This window comes from Rissa tridactyla, chromosome W (assembly GCF_028500815.1).
Source record: "Rissa tridactyla isolate bRisTri1 chromosome W, bRisTri1.patW.cur.20221130, whole genome shotgun sequence".
NCBI lineage: Eukaryota > Metazoa > Chordata > Aves > Charadriiformes > Laridae > Rissa > Rissa tridactyla.
Genome location: NC_071496.1, coordinates 29,494,731 through 29,512,723, shown reverse-complemented (window position 1 = coordinate 29,512,723; position 17,993 = coordinate 29,494,731). Strand labels below are relative to the sequence as shown.

Here is a 17,993-nt window from a genome sequence, read left to right as displayed (position 1 = left end):
GAGCGATATTTTTTAAGTTTTGGAAGCAGAATCATCATATTAGCATGATATTCTGCTTCCTCACAAGGCTAATGCAAGGTCCTTCAGTCTGCTGCACAATGTGCTGAGTACACTGGAGCACATCTGAAATGTCTCTATATTAATGCATGCAGAACCTTAGCCATCTCAGTGGGGATAGGGGGTGGAGATCCACGAGGCAGCAAAGACACAAGGGTTGTTGATGCATTGGAAACCACGGAGGCACCTGAGAACAGTCAGGTAGGAATTAGGGCTTCTCCCCAAAAAAAGGTGGCAGGATCAATAGCCCAAATGAAGTGCATCTACACTAATGCACACAGCATGGGCAACAAACAGGAGGAGCTGGAAGCCATGGTGCAGCAGGAAAACTACAATATAATTGTAATCATGGAAATATGGTGGGATGACTCGCACAACTGGATTGCTGCAATGGAGCGGAGTGCTGCAGGCGGTGGAGTGGCCCTGTATGTTAGGGAGCGTTTTGACTGTCTAGAGCTTAATGATCGTGATGAAAGGGTCAACTGTTTATGGGTAAGAATCAGGGGAAAGGACAACAAGGCAGATATCATGGTGGGAGTCTGTTATAGACCACCCGACCAGGATGAAGAGACAGATGAAATATTCTATAAGCAGCCGGGAGAAGTCTCACGATCGCTAGCACTTGTTCTCATGGGGGACTTCAACTTACCAGATGTCTGCTAGAAATGCAATATAGCAGAGAGGGAATAGTCTAGGAGTTTCCTGGAGTGTGTTGGGGATAACTTCCTGACACAGCTGGTGAGTGAGCCAACTAGGGAAGGAGCCCTGCTGGACCTGTTGTTTGCAAACAGGGAAGGACTTGTGGGTGATGTGTTGTTTGGAGGCCATCTTGGGCATAGTGATCACAAAATGATAGAGTTTTCAATTCTTAGAGAAGCAAGGAGGGAGGTCAGCAGAACTGCCACCTTGGTCTTCCAGAGGGCAGACATTGGTCTATTCAGGAGCTTGGTTGACAAGAGTCCTGAAGGGCAGAGGAGTCTAGGAAGGCTGGGTCAGCGTGTTGTGTGGAAAAAAAACTGACGTAAAAAGTTGGTGCTGATTGATTGTGGTATTTCTGTGCCTTGGTTCTGGCTTCGAGCTGCTATGCAGGGTTTTGTCTCTTGAGGGCAAATAGCCACAAAGGACTGAATGTGAAATGTTATTTCCTGGCCAATCTGTAAGGCACTCAGGGCTCTGAGCAAACTCTGAGACACAGCCCTTTTATTCACAAACGTCCATACAGTTGTGCTCAGCAGAGATTTGAGGCTTTCCTGCACAGGGAGTTGTTTGATTCTCGTAGAAGCAAGGAGGAAGGTCAGCAGAACTGCCACCTTGGACTTCAAGAGGGCAGACTTTGGCCTGTTTAGGAGCCTGCTTGACAGAGTCCTTGGGAGGCAGTCCTGAAGGGCAAAGGTGCGGGAGCAGGCCATCCCTATGTGTCAAATGATGAGCTAGCAGGGAAGAAGACCGGCCTTGCTGAACAGAGCTTGGCTGGAACTCAGGCAAAAAAAAAAAAAGAGACTTTATGACCTTTGGAAGAACGGGCAGGCAACTTGGGAGGACTACAAAGATGTCGTGAGGTTATGTAGGGAGAAAATTAGAAGGGTCAAAGCCCAACAAGAACTTAATTTGGCTACTGCCATAAAAGACAATAAAAAATGTTTCTACAAATACATTCACAACAAATGGAGGGCTACAGAGAATCTCCCTCCTTTATTGGATGCAGGGGGAACATAGTGACAAAGGATGCGGAAAAGGCTGAGATACTTAATGCCTTCTTTGCCTCAGCCTTTGATAGTAAGATCAATTGTTCTCTGGGTACCCAGCCTCCCAATCTGGAAGACGGAGATGGGGAGCAGAATGAAGCCCCTGTAATTCAAGGGAAACGGTTAGTGACCTCTTACACCACTTAGGCATACACAAGTCTATGGGGCTGGATGGGATATACCCAAGGGTACTGAGGGAGCTGGTGGAAGTGCTCACCGAGCCACTTTCCATCATTTACCAGCAGTCCTGGCTAACTGGGGAGGCCCCGGTTAACTGGAGGTTAGCAAATGTGATGCCCATCCACAAGAAGGGCTGGAAGGAGGATCTGGGGAACTACAGGCCTGTCACTCTGACCTCGGTGCCCAAGAAGGTTATGGAGCAGATCATCCTGAGTGCCATTATGCAGCACATGCAGGACAACCAGGTGATGAGGCACAGTCAACATGGGTTTATAAAGGCAGGTCCTGCTTGACTAGCCTGATCTCCTTCTGTGACAATGCGACCTGCTTAATGGATGAGGGAAAAGCTGTTGTCCTGGTTTGAGGATGTTGTTTACCTGGACTTTAGTAAAGCCTTTGACACCATTTCCCACAGCATTCTCCTGGAGAAACTGGCTGCTCATGGCTTGGATGGGCGTATTCTTTGCTGGGTAAAGAACTGGCTGGAGGGCTGGGCCCAGAGAGTGGTGGTGAATGGAGTTCAATCCAGTTGGTGTCCGGTCACAAGTGGTGTTCCCCAGGGCTCAGTATTGGGGCCAGTCCTGTTTAATATCTTTATCAACGACCTGGACAAGGGGATTGAGTGCACCCTCAGTAAGTTTGCAGCCGACACCAAGTTGGGCGGGAGCGTCGATCTGCTTGAGGGTAGGATGGCTCTACAGAGGGATCTGGACAGTCTGGATCGATGGGCCGAGGCCGATGGTATGAAGTTCAACAAGGCCAAGTGCCGGGTCCTGCACTTGGGTCACAACAACCCCGTGCAACACTACAGGCTTGGGGAAGAGTGGCTGGAAAGCTGCCCGGCAGAAAAGAGCCTGGGGGTGTTGGTTGACAGCCGGCTGAATGTGAGCCAGCAGTGTGCCCAGGTGGCCAAGGCAGCCAACAGCATCCTGGCCTGTATCAGGAATAGCGTAGCGAGCAGGACTGGGGAAGCGACTGTCCCCCTGTACTCAGCACCGCTGAGGCCGCACCTCGAATACTGTGTTCAGTTTTGGGCCTCTCACTACAAGAAAGACACGGAGGTGCTGGAGCGTGTGCAGAGAAGGGCAACGGAGCTGGTGAGGGGTCTGGAGCACAAGGCTTATGAGGAGCGGCTGAGGGAGCTGGGGTGGCTTAGCCTGGAGTAAAGGAGGCTGAGGGGAGACCTTATCGCTCTCTACAACTACCTGAAAGGAGGTTGTAGCGAGGCAGGGGTTGGTCTCTTCTCCCAAGTAACAGGCGATAGGACGAGAGGAAACGGCCTCGAGTTGTGCCAGGGGAGGTTTAGGATGGATATTAGGAAAAATTTCTTCGCGGAAAGGGTTATCGAACCAGGCTGCCCAGGGAAGTGGTTGAATCACCATCCCTGGAGGTATTTAAAAGACGGGTAGCCCTGGCACTTTGGGGCATGGTTTATTGGTATACTTAGTAGCGTTAGGTTAACAGTTTGTCTTGATGATCTTAAGGGTCTTTTCCAACCTAAATGATTCTATGATTCTATATTTGGGAGACATCAATTCAACAAAGACTCAGAAATGCCATAGAGAGAAAACATGAAAACTGGAATAATAGAGATGAGAAAAATATGACAGGAGAAACTCAATCTGCTGAAAACTGGAATTTACCAGCTGGAGGCGACTGTTACATAGTTGATTGCAAGGTAAGTAATTATTAAAATGGCTAATTGTCGTGGTTTAGCCTCAGATGGCAACAAAGAACCACACGGCCGCTCGCTTGGGCCTTCCCAATACAGGAAGAATCAGAAGAAAAAGGCAAAACTCTTGGGTTGAGACAAAGGCAGTTTAACAGAACAGCAAAGGGAACAAGAAAACAACAACAATAACATGGATAGAGGAATATACAAACACGATTACAGAACTGCTGCTCACCAACCGGACCCCTGACGCCCCAGCCTGCTCCCAGTGTGACTTCCTGCCCCCTCCCCCGGCAGCTCAGGGTGGGCATGGCTCACATGGCATGGAATACTCGTGAGCCTGGGGAGAATTAACCCTATCCCCACTGGAACCAGGACGCTAATACATGAAAATATGCCATAGTCACACTTCTACAGAGGTTAGCACTTTTTTTCCAAGGATCAGATACAACAGAATGAGTCCTTCTGCCAGAACTTCTGATTTTCCACATAGGGAAAATTTTATTCCACTTAGCCACTGCTGAATGCTACTGTCCACCAGTAAAGAGGCAAAGGGAGGTATTGGAAGAGTCTGAATAGTTTTTTCCAGTAGCTAGAGGTGTACCATTGCCAGGACCTCCTTTCCAGCTAGTGCATCTTTCCAGTGAATATTCAGTGCTGACCACAATATGCCTATGAAGGTAGTAGTGGGTGAAATCTGCCTGCTTAAGAGGAGTTGTCTGACAAGGCTGACTAGCATCTTCCTGCCTTGTCTCCGGAGAGAAGTCTGCTCAAGCACCTGTCTCTGCCTGTGGATACAGCATGCCCCTTTAATTAGGTGAACACGTATCTAGTGGCATTTGGATTGACTCTCTACTCTTAGCCATACCCAGATGAGCTCTAGATTACCTGGGGCAAAATGAGACTAATGGTGTTGTCTGTAGCCAGTGTAACATGCCTTTAATCCACATCAGCTCCTGCTGATGTTAATTTTAAAATCTGCCCAGCCGTTACATTTTTCAAGCAGTTTAATGGCTTGTATCTCCTGGCTCTGGCCCCTGTTCCTCTAGCTCGATCTTTTGTCTCTTCTGCATTAAACTCATCAGGATTTGGATTATTTTTTTAATTTCTTTAAACCAAGGCAAAGTTAAGGTAGTACATAAATGTTTAATGGCTTAACTGGCAGAGCCATTGTTGGGGATGGTAGTGACTGGGGGTTTAATCCTAATGCAGGTTTTCCATATGGATAGTGGCATTTTTCACTGTTAAATCAGAATCAATTGTTCAAATGTCAGATGCTCTGCTGGAAGGTTGATAAATGTCATTTTTTACTCTGTGAAGATTCATATATAAATCTGTCATATGTGCTTGCTGTAAGCTTGGTTCAAATGAGCTCAATTAAATACCAACCCATCAGGAATACAACTTTTGCTTCCAGAGTCCACAGTGACTGAAGTGTGACAGAAAGAATGTGCTGTGCTGCATGCACTGAACACAGATTTTATTCCGCTGCTTGAATGGTCTTTTCCTTGGTTGTTTCTCCACCTCTGAATAAATACATTTCATTGCCACGTGTTTGCTTGGGGGTCAGTTAGATACAAGAGAAACTAACCAGGTGGCTTATATTTCTTGTGACTTCATAAAGATTACACCCAGTTTGTAAGTGGAATAGTAAAACATTTAGCTTGCTGCTGGGGCCACATCAACAAAGTGGAGAACCTCACACAAAGGGGAAATAACATCTCCCAGTTTGTGTAGTTCAAAATCTTAAACCCTTATTGATATTATATCCATATTAATTATTTATTTCTTACTTTTCTAACACTCCTGCTTTGTCTTTCTGTCAGGAACTCTAGGGCTCAGCCATGCTGCTTTCTTTCTGGCAAATCACTTGATAAGGAGGCTCCTGACAGCACTGTGGGGGGCTGGGTGTCCACTAGTCCTTATTAGGAGGCATATCTAGATGGAGCAAGCCTTTTGAAAACAGAAGAGAGTTGTGATAACGAGAGGGAGGAACAGAATGATCCCCAAGTGTAAATCTCAGGGGCTCCGCATCCACTGGAAGGCAACAGATCTCCATGTGATCCCCAGGAGATAAGATATTATTTTAATGAAGCTTATGCCATCTGTTTTTCTATTTTGCACTCTTAATTTCCTTTCTCTGTGCTGAAATCCCCATCCAGTCTGGGAATTGACCTAGCAGTCAATGATGTGACAGCATTAAAACAAAACGGGCAACATGTCAATTGGTTGGACTTTTGCAGAACAGGCTACTGTGTTGATGAGGGACTGTGGCAGTGGCATCTTCATCAGCACATCCACCACATGGGGAGCTTGGCAGTAAATCTCCCGCATCCCCATCTGCAAATGAACAAACATATGGGGGAGAGGCAGACAGACTTGTAGCAGCCTTTGTCCCTCTGAGATACCTGTTGCCTTAGATGTAAGCGCCTCCTCTCCTTGAACTAGATAGAGAATAAGGCATTGTTTTTGGAAGATTGTTCAGTGGGGTACCTAAATGTATGTGAAAAGAGAGTGCCTAAGCTAAGCAAACTGGATCCCACCTTAAGACTGAGTAAACTACATGCAGATGAGGTCTCCTGCCATATGACCAAGAGGAAGCCTAGTTCATGTTGATGCAGGCTTGAAAGTGTTTATGGTTTTTGTTTTAGATTTTCTTTGCAAAAAAAAAACAAAAAACAAAACACCTGAATTGCAAATGTAGCAGATAATTTTCCTGCTTTCCTAGCTACTGTTTTGTTCCCCTCCCAGCTTGCATCTCGTGCTGGTATTTATCTTAATACCAAAAAACATAGTGGCTGATACTAGTCAGCCCCATAAGGAGATGTGTCATAAAGTTGCCTTTGGGTGTAAGCTGCTGTAGCTCAATTATATAATCTGCCATCCTAATCAGAAACTTTCCTTGCTTCAAGAGGCAGGAAGCTGTCACAACACTAACAGAGCAGAGAGATTTCATTAATTTATAGGGTACTAACACTTTCCTCCTGCCAGTTGCATTATAGGATGTTGCTTTTTTTTCCTCTAGGAGACACAGTACAGATCACTCTTAGAGCAGGTCAGCCATAGCCCAGCTACTGCTGAGAAGGAAATTCTGCTTGCTGGGAGCCTGGACCTATTGCTAGGGTAGGCATAAAAACCTCTTGAGTCACTCCAGCCTGGCCTTTTGGCTTTCTGTGTGACAGGAAGGAGATGAGAGCAACTGAATGGCCATAGCAGGGCCTGAACCAAGCAGATGGCTCAAGGGAGAGGTTAAAGAAGTCTCAGTAGAAAAAACTATTCTCTGACAAATAACTGTAGTGCTCACCCTTCAAGGAGAGACCACCAAGGCTTCTTGTCTGCTGCTGCTGCTTCTCGTATCAGTCACACCTCTCCATGTGAGATGTTGACAGGGATTGTCCTTGAATTTTGCAAGATGCTGTTGCCGGTTCTGCGTAAGCTAAGATTCTTGCTGTTGATCAGCAGAAGGGAACCCTTTGGTACCCAGAGCTGGAGAGTAGCATGTGGAGACATGAACGGTGGCAGTGTAAAGCTATGCCCTGCGGGAATGGGCCCAATCCCTAACTGTTGCTTATTACTCCATCACTGTGCTCCTCCATGTACAAACATCCGAAGATTTTACATGGTAACAGCAGAGGAGTTCATATCTCTGGCTTCCATGAGTCTCTAGCTGGGGATGAGGATTCTGCCTGGGGACAGCAATTAAGCGCATCCACTTCCAAGCACTGAATTACTTGTGCTATTTGATTAATTCCTGCTCGTTAACAAACAAGATTCTCAAAAACCTCAAGCAAGTAACTGGAATGATGTTCACTTAGAGCAAGCGAGTCTGGTAGCAGTAAGACAGCAGCAGAAACCCTGTCACAAAGAAATATAGCATGTTGTTCCCTGGTGTGCTTGACTTGGACAAAACTGAGGATCTAATTTATGGCTGGACCCCATTTTGCTGGAGACTGGAGTGAACAGAGGAGAACATTTGGGGACAGAGGCTGACAACACAAGCTGTGGTGTTAGCTCCTGCCTTCCAGCCTGCTGCTGTGCATTCATGGCAGATATTAAACTGCCATACAGTCAGGGAGGAGTAGTACTGGGAATATTAGTCAGTGAGCTGAGAACTACAAAGCCCTCAGGGTTCAACATAACAAAATTGGTATATTTGTGGTTGAAATTTTACAGATGGTCTCTAATCCCAGTAAAGAACAGATTGCCTTTATCTCCCCATGTTGCTCCTGAAACTGATCTTTCAATTTGTGTAGTTATTTAACCCCCCCCCCTCCTGGGGTTGGGTGTGGGTTCAGAGCTTGTTTTTTAGAGCATCTCTGTCAAAGAGCCACAAATTGCACAGCAGAGCAACCTATCCCAGTGCTGTTCAAAAGGATGCCTCGCTCAGAGATTCCCTCCCAGGGCTGCTCTTGCCATGGGTCAAAATGAAAAACTGATGCTGGGAGATGCAGTCCCAAACAGAGCAGGCAGCGAGCATCTTGCATAGGCTGAATGGCTCGGTACCTGCCTGCATCTGTGGCTCCTTTTCTGCATCATCTCTTCCCGGTCTGCTTCACAGCTTGTGACTTCTAAGCATTTCATACAGAAAACTGAATAATAAGGGAAGGTTGAAGTAGACTGGACAAATCAATGCCATTAGTGTATGCTTTTGTCAGTACCTCAAGTACTGTACTATTCACAGTTGCTCTTCTGTAACAAGGTGATTAATGCTAATTAGGTGCAGCAGCTTGTTTCTGGGAAGAAGCTCTGTAGGTATATTAGGGAAACATTTCATAAAAAAGCTGTAACTCTTAAGCTAGGTCCCCAGGTTCCAGCTCTATTGACAAAACTGCAGATATCCATATCCATAACTGTTTGCATGGCGACCTCAAGTGACATCGTTACCTTAAGTGCAAAAAGATGTTTTCCTCCCCTGGGAGCACCCGTTTCCTTGAACACAGTCTGCTTTGTACAGGTGGGGTGAGTAATGTGGAAGACAGAGTGCAGTGGCAATACAGCACTGCTATTGATTTTCTTCATGAAGATATAAGTGCAGCCTACCACTCGGAGGTCTCTTGGGGCTTGGGAGGAATTTATTTAAGCATTATTTCATGTGTTATTACTCTTTACATTTATAAGAGAAATTGCGTATGCACATTTATTGTAGCATCCTTCCTGTAGGATATCTCTAGGCTCTTTTTTGGAGGGGATGAGAGAGTGAACAGCTGGATCACATTAAGGGCAGCAGGGCTGTCTGCAGACAGAGCAGCAAAGATGAGGGCAGAAAAACTGTTGTGACAGGCATATTATTGCAGATTAGTTAGAGGAGAAATAGAGGGGCAGAAGGGAAGAGGTGCATGAAACACTGTAGCTGACAAAGGCTCTGGTAAACAGTAAAGCCATTAAGAGAAACTGAAACAGAGCAATTCACTGGAGTTCAGCAGAGAGCTCTGGGGAGGAGGGAGTGTGTAAGTGGGTGAGATCGAGGGAAGGGAGGTACCAGTCATCAAAGCACAAGAGCAAAGCATGGGCACATAAATATGAGCATGATGTAGTATGATGTTTACCAAATGTGCCTAGTCTTTCTGTCACTGCAATTTGCTTGATTTGTTATGCCACCCCACCAGGGCTTTACTGGCCTTCCTAGCCCTCCACCATCATATGTGCACCTCTCCCGTGACAAGTTACTGGGTACCCACATACCTCACAAGCTGATAGATGCACACACCCACTCGCATCTTGTGTTGCACACACCACTCATGGCTAATATGCCTTCAGATAAAAAGTCAAGAAGGAGGAGGCTGTAAGGTAGCTGAATCATTTTGATAGGCGTTATCTGGCCATCCTTTGGCCACTCCAAATTTCTAGAGTACCTACAGGTCTGATAATCTAGGAAAGTGAGCTAATCCTGAAGATCTGCTTCTACACAGTTATGGTTTGAGAAAACCCATAACAATTTATTGTCATTTAGACAATTATTCTATCACCCGATGACCCCTCCTCACCCAGGAAGGGGAATTGGGGAAACACGAGGGTTGAAATATAAACAGATTTAATAGGATAAAACTAAATAATTAACAATAATACTAATGAACCAGTATTAATCCTGATACTAATATAAGATATACAAGAATTATACTCAGCCAATTCTATCAGTAGGAAGCTGTGCACTCCCAGCAGCGGACAGCAAATGTCGGACACTGTGAGCGCAATGGCTTCAGGAGGAAGGGAAGGCCTCAGGGGTCCAGCATTGGGGCAAGGAGTTCTCTAGACTGCTGCCATCAAGGGAGAGAGAAACTACGCAGCAAACTTTCTAATTTATATTGAATGTGACATTCATGGTATGAAATAATCCTGTTGGCCAGCCTGGGTCAAATGCCCAGGCCTTGCTCCTCCTCATCCCTGCACCTGGCAAGGCTCGAAAACACTGAGACCTTGAATCCCACATAGCCTAGCTGGCTATAAAGTAAATATTTTCACGAATTCAGACACTGGAGTCTTCTAAAAGTGAAATTTTCCCCAGCATTAGAAGAGAAATTAGTCCTGTGTTGCTCAACCCAGGACATATGCAAATTATTTTCATTTGTAATGAGAATGGGCCAAAGCATCTGGAGTCTGAATGGGGGGTTTGTGCCTGAAGCAGGAGACCGGAGCTGTAAGTTACAGGTTCTCTTCTTTGCACTGTCCTGACCCACTATAATCTGTCATCTCAAATACGAGAAGCAGCTCAGATATCTCCTGTTTATTTCAAGAGCAGAAGGTTGTGAAGCAGAACAAATTAAGCAAAATATTTAGATTCTCTGATAGAAGGAGGGAAAAATTCAGTAATTGAAGTAGTGGTCAACATGGATTCACCAAGGGGAAATCATGCTTGACCAATCTGATGGCCTTCTATGATGAAATGACTGGCTGGGTGGATGAGGGGAGAGCAGTGGACGTTGTCTACCTTGACTTCAGCAAGGCTTTTGACACTGTCTCCCATAACATCCTCATAGGTAAGCTTAGGAAGTGTGGGTTAGATGAGTGGACAGTGAGGTGGATTGAGAACTGGCTGAATGGCAGAGATCAGAGGGTTGTGATCAGCAGCGCAGAGTCCAGTTGGAGGCCTGTAACTAGCAGTGTTCCCCAGGGGTCAGTACGGGGTCCAGTCTTATTCAGCATATTCATCAATGACCTGGATGAGGGGACAGAGTGTACCCTCAGCAAGTTTGTGGATGACACAAAACTGGGAGGGGTGGCTGACACACCAGAAGGCTGTGCTGCCATACAGCGAGACCTGGAGAGTTGGGCAGAGAGGAACCTTATGAAATTCAATAAGGGCAAGTGTAGGGTGCTGCACCTAGGGAGGAATAACCCCATATACCAGTACAGATTAGGGGCTGACCTGCTGGAGAGCAGCTCTGCAGAGGGGGACCTGGGAGTCCTGGTGGACACCAGGATGACCATGAGCCAGCAATGTGCCCTTGTGGCCAAGAAAGCTAATGGTCTCCTGGGGTACATTAAAAAGAGTGTGGAGCACTGGAACAGGCTGCCCAGAGAGGTTGTGGAGTCTCCTTTTCTGGAGATATTCAAAACCCGCCTGGATGCGTTCCTGTCAAATCTGCTCTAGGTGAACCTGCTTTGGTAGTGGGGTTGGACTAGATGATCTCTGAAGGTCCCTTCCGACCCCTACCATTCTGTGATTCTGTAGTGATTAGAATAAAAACTACCTGGTCTAGCAAAGCCTAACCCTAGCTCTCTGCTATGGAACTGGTACAATCAAGACAGGTGTTGATGTCTCTTGGAGGAATGATGCAGTTCTGTATAGCTCAATAGTCTGAAGTTCACTAGCTTAAAAGTGCTTTCTGACATGAGTAAATGGTGAACTGGCTATGAGAAGAGAGTTTAATCATACAAGGTGTTTCAGAGCTGCAGGCTGCTGTCAGCCCCTTCACTACAATGGAGCTCCCAAGTAACGCCAGCCACTCTGTGCCAGATAACACCCTTTCTGAGTTTCCCCTGTCACTACCCAGCCTGAAAGTAAGAGCAGATTTTTTTAAAAAAAGAAAGATTTTATATGACTTATTTTAAATATTGGTTGTAGGACTAGCAATTTGGGAGAAAAGATGAATATTACAAGTGAGACAGTTGTACTTTGTATAAGTTGATCTGAGAAACAGTGTTTGACATATTAAATGACACTGTACTAAAAATATGTCTTGAACAAGGCTAGCATATTTAATTTTTAAAGCGATGCTGTCAGGCATGGGTAGTTTGAGTCCAGAACAGAGGCCACTTTTTAAAATGAAGATTTTCATGCTTTGTTTACAATTTTTAAAAAACCAACCAACAAAGAGGTATCTTGTGCTTAAAATCCCTAGTAAAACCCTAGCACTATTTTTTTTTTAAGTTAAAGAATATGTAATTGGTCATTCCAAAACTATTCACAAGTTCATGTCTAATTTACAAGGTGGTTTTGGCTATAAAAAGTTTGTGAGGCTCAAGTCACAAAACAGCTGTGCCTTTTTTAGATACAGACTTTCAGCCAGAACATGGAAGACTCAAGTTCAATTCCTTTCTCTGCCTGTATGTTTTAACTACCAGGCTGAAATGTGGCTTTATGCAGCCTCTGACCTGTGGGGCAGGGCATGAAGCAATTGCAAAATGTGAAAACAAAACTTTGACATAGATATTTCTGTGCAGGCATATGTTACGTTTTTAGTGCCTCCCAGCTCACATAGCTTACTCACTTCTGCCTATGTGCAGAAGAGCTATGATACACAACAGTCCTTGGATTTGGGGATGATCAGTAACACAAGGAGGTGATCTTAGCTCCTTTTTTGCCAATGTTCTTCTTTCTAACCGCAGTTAAAGATTCAGGGATACCTGGGAGTTTCCACCTCCCTAGAAAGTGGTGTCATGGCTGCATTAGAAAAGGCTACGGCTGCTTTGGATCTCATTGACTAGATGAATTGAAGCACCTCCAAGGGGTCTCCAGGACATTCATCTGAGCTAGAACCAGGCTGTAACCTCCTCTGCTTCAGGGCAGGGCAGGGAGAGAAAGGTAAAAGGGCAGGAATAAAGGGGAAAAAGACAGTGCCAGTTGTCTGCATTTACCTGGTAATGACCATCAGAATAGTGATGACCAGGATAATCTGGAGAGTTGTAAGAGGAGTGGAAAGGCTTCATATGAAACTTCCTCTGTGCTAGTGAGGAATGATATCAATATGGCTGAGTTGGCAGTAAATTGCCTGTAGCATCTAGTGGGTACTTCATTCCCAACTTGTTTCTTTTCTCACCTTAATCACCCTAAGGAAAACCTTTTTTGCCATGAGGACAGTCAAGCACTGGAAAACTTTTCCCAGGGAGGTTGTGACATCTCTGTCCTTGGAGGTTTTCAAAACCTGACTGAATAAAGCTCAAAGCAGCAGTCTGATCCTATAGCTGATCCTGCTTTGAGCAGGACATCGGTCTAGAAAGCTCCTCAGGTCCCTTCCAACTTGAAGTATCCTATGATCCTATTCCTAGTTAAGACTCCAGTTATTTTTTTAGATGTCATATGCTTTCTACTCACTACTGAAAAAGCCTATCTAAGTCCTATCTAGTTATTCTCTTAGGATCCCAACACAAACATGGTAGGATTTGCAAAGGTAGACTTAGGTAACTTGTGTGCACTGGCACGGAGCAGTCCTCTTCCATAAGCACTGGTACATCTATTGGTAAACAAGAGAAACCAAATTGCTACTTGATTTTCACTCTGTACAAATGGTTTTCTTTTTAAATTTTAATTATTGCTCTCTGTTCTTTCTCTTTAATTCACCAAACCTCCATGATTGTACAGTGACTGAATTTAAGAACATATTAAAACTAATTTTCTCCTTTGCTTGTACCTCTTACTGACTCTGGTGCACAGACAGGGAAATTTGTTCTTTTACAGATGTGTTTCCTGACTTGCATTTTATCATTGGTTCTCAATGCTGAGTGATCTTTGCGTACCAGCAAGCAGCTGATTTCTTGTACCCACAATGTCCTAGCAAAACAAGAGCATTCATGGAGTGTAGCAAGGGAATATTACAAAGCAGAACCAAATTCAAGATGGTCGTGCAAGTGTTCATGTGAGGTGTGGTGCAGGTGACAGACAAGCAGCCGCCAAGGCAGCTGTATAACGGCTCCATTTCATAGACCAATTCAAGCTGCTCTTGGCATTGGTGATGTCTCAGGCAGCCATTGGAAAAGGCAGTGTAGTCTCAGATCAACAGAGGGATTTTTCTCTGCTGTAATTTGCATTTTTAAGGGGACTTTGCAGGAAAAGATCATGACCCAGAGGCTGGCTGTCACACACAGATCCCTACCTGCTGCATGCCATAAATAATTAAGAGAAAGGGCAGAAGAAAGTAAAAAAGTGGGTGAATCCTCCCATCAATGTTTTTTCCTATTTGCATCCCATGCATTTTTTCTGTAGGACAGGGGAACGGTTTTTAGGTGGAGAAAGTTAAAATGCATCCTGAAGAATCATAGAATCATAGAATTGCCTAGGCTGGAAAGAACCTTTCAGATCATCTAGTCCAACCATCAACCGAACACTGAAAAAACCATCACTAAACTATATCTCTAAACACTATGTCTACCCGTCTTTTAAATACCTCCAGGGATGGTGATTCAACCACTTCCCTGGGCAGCCTGGTCCAATGCTTGATAACCCTTTTGGTGTAAAAGTTTTTCCTAATATCTAATCTACACATCCTATTGCCTGTTACTTGGGAGAAGAGACCAACCCCCACCTCTCTACAGCCTCGTTTCTAGTAGTTGTAGAGAGCGATAAGGTCTCCCCTCAGCCTCCTTTACTCCAGGCTAAACAACCCCAGTTCCCTCAGCTGCTCCTCATAAGCCTTGTGCTCCAGACCCCTCACCAGCTCCGTTGCCCTTCTCTGGACACGCTCCAGCACCTCAATGTCTTTCTTGTAGTGAGGGGCCCAAAACTGGACACAGTACTCGAGGTGGGGCCTCACCAGTGCCAAGTACAGGGGGACAATTGCTTCCCTAGTCCTACTCACCACACCGTTCCTGATACAGGCCAGGATGCTGTTGGCCTTCTTGGCCACCTGGGCACACTGCTGGCTCATATTCAGCCAGCTGTCAACCAACACCCCCAGGTCCTTTTCTGCCAGGCAGCTCTCCAGCCACTCTTCCCCAAGCCTGTAGCGTTGCATGGGGTTGTTGTGACCCAAGTGCAGGACCCGGCACTTGGCCTTGTTGAACCTCAGACCACTGGCCTCGGCCCATGGATCCAGCCTGTCCAGATCCCTCTGCAAAGCCTTTCTACCCTCAAGCGGATCAACACTCCCACCTAACTTGGTGTCGGCTGCAAACTTACTGAGGGTGCACTCGATCCCCTCATCCAGGTCGTTGATAAAGATATTAAAGAGAACTGGCCCCAATACTCAACCTTGGGGAACACTACTCGTGACTGGCCGCCAACTGGATTTAACTCCATTCACCACCACTCTCTGGGCCTGGCCCTCCAGCCAGTTTTTTTACCCAGCGAAGAGTACTTCCGTCCAAGCCATGGGCAGCCAGATTCTCCAGGAGAATGCTGTGGGAAATGGTGTCAAAGGGCCTTACTAAAGTCCAGGTACACAACATCCACAGCCTTTCCCTCATCCACCAAGCAGGTCACATTGTCACAGAAGGAGATCAGGCTAGTCAAGCAGGACCTGCCTTTCATGAACCCATGCTGACTGGGCCTGATTGTCTGGTTGTCCTGCATGTGCCATATAATGGCACTCAGGATGATCTGTTCCATAACCTTCTCAGGCACCGAGGTCAGAATGACAGGCCTATAGTTCCCCAGATCCTCCTTCCAGCCCTTCTTGTGGATGGGTGTCACATTTGCTAGACGCCAGTCAACTGGGACCTCCACGGTTTGCCAGGACTGCTAGTAAATGATGGAAAGTGTCTCGGTGAGCACTTCTGCCACCTCCCTTAGTACCCTTGGATGGATCCCATCTGGCCCCATAGACTTGTGTATGTCCAGGTGCTATATCAGGTCCCTCACCATCTCCCTTTGGATTACAGGGGCTTCATTCTGCTCCCCGCCCCTATCTACTAGCTCAGGAGTCTGGGTACTCAGGGAACAACCGACTCTACTACTAAAGACTGAGGCAAAGGCGGCATTAAGTACCTCAGCCTTCTCCTCATCCTTTGTCACCATGTTACTGCCCCTATCTAATAAATGATGGAGATTCTCATTAGTCCTCCTTTTGTTACTAATAATGTATTTATAGAAACTTTTTTTATTGTTCTTAACATCCGAAGCCAGGTTAAGTTCTAGTTGGGCTTTGGCCCTTCTAATTTTCTCCCTACATAGCCTTACAACATCTTTGCAGCCTTCCTGAGTGGCCTGCCCCTTCTTCCAAAGGCCATAAACTCTCCTTTTTTTCCCTGAGTTGTAACCCTATCTCTCTGTTCAGCCAGGCTGGTCTTTTTCCCCTGACGGTTTGTTTTTCAGCACATGGGGACAGCCTGCTCCTGCACCTTTAAGACTTCCTTCTTGAAAAACATCCAGCCTTCCCGGACTCCTTTGCCCTTCAGGACTGCCTCCCAAGGGACTCTGTCAAGCAGGCTCCTGAAAAGACCAAAGTCCTCCCTCCAGAGGTCCAAGGTGGCAGTTCTGCTGACCCTCCTCCTTACTTCTCTGAGAATTGAAAACTCTATCATTTCATGGTCACTATGCCCAAGATGGCTTCCAGCTGTCACATCCCCCACAAGTCCTTCTCTGTTTACAAACAGCAGGTCCAGCAGGGCTCCTTCCCTAGTTGGCTCCCTCACCAGCTGCGTCAGGAAGTTGTCCCCAACACACTCCAGGATCCTCCTGGACTGTTCCCTCTCAGCTCTATTGTGTTCCCAGCTGATATCTGGTAGGTTGAAGTCTCCCACTCTCTCCCAGTCTCAGGGTGATGCCCTGTACTGTTATTGGCAGATGTCTGTTGACCTTTCTGAGGTCTGTGCAGATGACCAGATTATGGAGCTAGTGGTGAATCCAAAGTATGTTTTTTCACAAGGTCAACCAAAGTAAGCAGAGTGCATTTAACACTGCGAGTAAAGTAAGAAAACCATACAGTCAGTGTCCCAGGCACCGAGGCCTTCCCACTGAGCAAAGTGTAGTAGGTTTAACCCCAAAATTTACCTCTCTGTGTTAATGGAATTTGCTGTTGCAAAGCGCCCTCACCAGCACAGAAAGAGCAGAGGCACTTTGTTGGGGTTCCTGTTTATTCCAGTTTGCTGCCTTTAAGCATCAAATTGATGCAATTTACAGAAGAAAAGACTTTCTGTCCCCAGTTTCCGATACCATCCTCTCCAGAGTGATGTTGAAGAGCGATGGGTCTCCGTGCCTTTCCCACCAGACATTGCTGCAGAGGTGGTGCCGTCAGAGCTGCTCTGACAGCTTTGTCACAGCATGGTCAGGAGAGGAGATGCAGCTTGCTCTAGCTTATGTTACTGGCCCCTGAAGAGCTGGTGGGAGGAAACCTTGTTCCTGTCATTTGGCCAAGCCAATGTGACTTAAGGTGCCCAGGGAACAGATGCAGGGGATAGAAAAACGCCAGCTTGAGTTGTGTTTCTGGCTCTCCTAATTTTTTATCCCTGTGGGCTCCAAGTCAGGGCATGTCTCCTCGCTCAGCTGGCTTTGCTGGGTTGTGTATTGGGTGATCGTAAAATTATGATTCTTCCTCTCATTCCCCCAACACACATGCTGCCTGAGGAGAGATTCTTGAAGACGGTTCAGAAGATCCCAGTGCCCCCAAATTTTGGCTTAAGTGCCATCCCTGGAAAGGACAAGGCTGTCGGTCCCTGGACTTCCTCCACATCTCTACTGGTGATGATCTGGAGGTTTTTTATTCCCCAAGGCTTGGTGTCACCCTTCTGTTCACCTCGCAAGTGCAGCTGTTAGTAGCCACAAAGGCCTTCTTGGCCACCTGGGCACACTGCTGTTTCATATTCAGCCGGTTTTTGCTGTGTGTACAAGTTAAAGCCTGTTGTACATCTTAATTATTGAAAGATAATTCAAACTGAAGTTGGAACCACAAGGAACTGTACATCACTGAAACACCTACCATTTTAGCTGTGTCGCAGATGAGTGGAATGCACCTCACTCAAAAGAGAGAAGCAGCAATATGTTTTATTGTGGTAAAATAATATTTTTACAAAGTTCAGTAAATTTGATAGAATTTAACAATGTTTGACAGTGGTTTACTAAGGTTCAATAAGTTTGATGGCAAGGTTCACCTTATTAATTACTGCATGGAAGAAACATACAAAGGAAAGTTGAGTTAGCAAAATTTACAAAGTTTAACAAGCTATTAGTCACTTACTGAAGATCTGTT

The 17,993-nt window shown here is 45.9% G+C and overlaps 1 protein-coding gene across 7 annotated transcripts in view; it reads left to right on the top strand.

Annotated features, from left to right (window-relative positions):
* Positions 1-17,993, top strand: part of LOC128901979 (protein FAM219A-like) — a 72,440-nt gene that overhangs the window by 17,905 nt on the left and 36,542 nt on the right. The window lies entirely within an intron of this gene.